The sequence below is a fragment of the Arachis duranensis genome, chromosome 4, assembly GCF_000817695.3.
Source record: "Arachis duranensis cultivar V14167 chromosome 4, aradu.V14167.gnm2.J7QH, whole genome shotgun sequence".
NCBI lineage: Eukaryota > Viridiplantae > Streptophyta > Magnoliopsida > Fabales > Fabaceae > Arachis > Arachis duranensis.
The window spans coordinates 16,466,121-16,469,345 of NC_029775.3; the positions used below are offsets into that span (position 1 = coordinate 16,466,121).

At 29.8% G+C, this 3,225-nt stretch overlaps 1 long non-coding RNA gene across 2 annotated transcripts; it reads left to right on the forward strand.

Moving 5' to 3' along the window:
• The first annotated feature begins 524 nt into the window (after positions 1-524).
• On the forward strand, positions 525-3,012 carry LOC107483555 (uncharacterized). 2 transcript variants are annotated; one of them, XR_008008537.1, is made up of 4 exons: positions 525-676; positions 997-1,087; positions 2,395-2,536; positions 2,727-3,012. It is a non-coding gene; the product is annotated as an uncharacterized LOC107483555 (long non-coding RNA). The 2 variants fall into 2 exon arrangements; XR_002373651.2 differs by lacking the exons at positions 2,395-2,536; positions 2,727-3,012 and having other exon boundaries at positions 997-1,252.
• The last annotated feature ends 213 nt before the right edge of the window (positions 3,013-3,225 follow it).

Below are 3,225 nucleotides of genomic sequence, written 5' to 3' on the forward strand. Positions count from 1 at the left end.
TAACTCACTATAATTTTAAATAAAAAGATTAATTATAACTCAAAATGAATTTGAGACAAAGATAAACGTAAAATAAATTTTAATGACCTATTATTAAAATATTATTGAATTTAGTCTAAAATAAAACAAAAATTAATAAAAAGTTTTTCTCTCTCTCTTCGTATTTAAGAGCATTTAATAAATATACAAACTTTACTCTTTCTTTTACTAATGGAGTTTTAAAACTCCATTCATCTACGGAATACCTAATCCCGTTCATGCTTATTTGTTATTTAATAGCTCTATTAACTTTTTATCTTTAATATTTGAAGACATTGTTGTATTTTTTTAGTTAATATATTATTATTTGGCTATGGATTTTTTATTCCCATTTTTATGTGGAAATATGATTAACCACTAACAAAATATTTACAAAATAAACCCCTTTTATTTTTAAATTAATTAATAATTAAATATTTATCCCTCTAATTTTTTTGTTTTACACATTTCTCCTGTTTCTTTCAATTCCATATTCAAAGAATAAATCCTTGGCTTTGCTAGGTTTTTGCCTCTTTTACTCGCCTTGGTTGTTCTATGTTCCTCTCTATCCGTGCTGCTTCCTCGTTCTCCCCTGCACCGTGTTTGTTTTCTGATCCTCGACGCCGCAACACGTTTCTGCCGCCGCCGCTACACTTGGGTATACCACTTTATCGTTTTCTGTCGCTTCTCTGTTCCCCTTCTTCACCAGCGACTCTGATCTCTGCTTCTCCCTCCATTTTATTTTTATTTTTATTTTACTTTATTTTCTTTTCTATGACAATTTTATGTGAATTTGAATGTTCTTCGTTTGTCACAGTATGGATTCTGAGAAGTGTGCAAATGTGCAATTTTCATTGGCAATAGATTTATTTATGTGTTTAATAATTTTATCTGAATGTTATTTTGATTTCAAAAGAATTTTATGCAGTCATATCATTACTACACACTCTCTTATATTTTATACTTGTATTTTAACAGGGAGATGGGAGGCCATTTTGTGTAATTTCTGAAGTCCCTGGTTCCAGTGATGAAGATTATTTTAAAGAAGTTTACAATGTGACCATTTTACGTAGGAGACTGCTCTATTTATTATATTAGTCCCAATTTATGATGATTCTCTTAATAAAGTTAATTTATCTATGAATTGTACAACCGTTTTGGAAAATTCAGTTCTTACCTATCAAAAGATTCAAAACCTTGAATACTTTGATAATATCTATCCTTTTTAATTGTTCATCTTCTAGTCTTTCTTCTTGTTCATTCCTCAGAATTCATCTGTTGTTTCTATTTATCTATATACTATTGCATACTTATCCAAGAAAAATTAAATTAGTAGGAGATTTTAAAAGTACCTGACACATGCCTTCAAATTTCAAATATACAATATGACACATGCTTGTTTCTAAACTTAGCGTTATTCATGTCAGTATTGTGCAAATGGAGATGTATGGCATCTTTCAGATGGAGCTTATGAAACAACTACTCTTTTCAAGGATGTTGGAAGTTTCACGAATCAAATATATCTTTTTCCTCTTTAACCATTGTTTTCTTTTAAGTTTGTCCCTCCTATCATAGTAAGATGATAAACACTGGCACAGTTAAGATGACTGTTGTATCCAACTTTGATTCCCGCTTAAGAAAACTATTGAAGGATCTTAATGTTTTGAATCTGTGAGCTTCTGTAGTCCCTTCAATATGTTTTTACTTAACTCATGCATATTTTAAGGATGTATTGAAATCTTTGCATTAATGTTTATGCGAACTTGCTTGTTGAACTTCTCTTAATTTGCTCAAATGTTAGAGTGTCTGTGTACACCTTTCATAATGTCTGATTAATTATGGTTTTTTTTTTTTTGCTTCAGTTTGATAAATTTAATATTTTTAACAAATAATTTCGAATAAAGATATCAAACTCTAGAGTTCATTTGAAGTCATGAAGCTTATATAAAATTGAAGTCATGAAGCTTTGATAAATTGGAAGTTTGGCATGGGAATGAATGATGAATTAGGTGTAAGTAGATTAAGTCTTGTTTTTATTCTATATCTTATGATATAAATCATTGTGATTATTACATAGATACTCTTAATTGCCTGACATATTCAGGGAACCTAAAAACTACTCGAATGTGAAAGGTGAAGAAGAAGCACCATAACAAAAATCATTGTGAATTTGTTTCTAATCAATTCATCAGTATTTTTTCATTGATTAAACTTGATAAAGGTGGTGTTGGATTAGCTTCACAATCACAAGTGCCACAATTCAAAGAAGCAATTGGTTCAACTAAGTAGGAAGGGTTTCCATCCCCTGCCATAGTCACAAGAATCTTGGACTCATTATTATCAATAACCACATTACTAGGCATTGTGCTTTAACAGGAAGAAGAGATTGGCTGAGACGAAGGAAGCAGCTGAAGTTGAGATTTGGATCAGTGGTTCCAATTTCAGGATCTGATTTTGTTTGAGAGGTTTCACAGGCTTCCTCTGATGTTTGGGTGATTGTCATCCTTTACAAAGATGGGTATGCTAGATGACATTTCTAAGTTCAAATTTTAGGAAATATTTCTGAACACCACACGTCCTCATATAATATCTATAAATTACTTGGGTAATCCAAATTTGTTTAATTTTATTTTTATGCTTCTTGTGCTTGTTATTGAAGTTTGTTGTACTTTATTTTTGACATTGCTGAATGTGGAATTTTGATGCAGTGCATTGAAGAATTTGTCACAAGATATCCTGTAACAAAATAAATTTGTTAAGATAATATCAACTGATTGCATTCCCAATCTGCCCACCGTATTGGTATACAACAAGATGCACTCTTGAAGGAATTTAATTGATTTTATCTTATGATGCCTTTTGTGAAACTTGTTAGTTTAAACTTTAAAAATATTTAAATTTCAGAAACGTGATATTGAATGCATATTTATTTTCTTTCTTCTCTCTTTTCTAATTGGAACTCATATGTATTATTGTATTTTTGTTGTAATTCTTTATTTTTCATAGCATTTTAGTTCTGTCACATAATCTTGTCTATGCTATTGTAGTTTGTTATTTGTGATGTATTTAAAAATTGACAAGATTAATTGCTTGCCAAAACAAGATTAAGACTAATTCTTTCACTGTGGACGAGTTCTTATGTATCCAATTCAATTTATTCAAACATAGAAGCGAAATATAATGTATCCAATTTTTATAATTCAACTA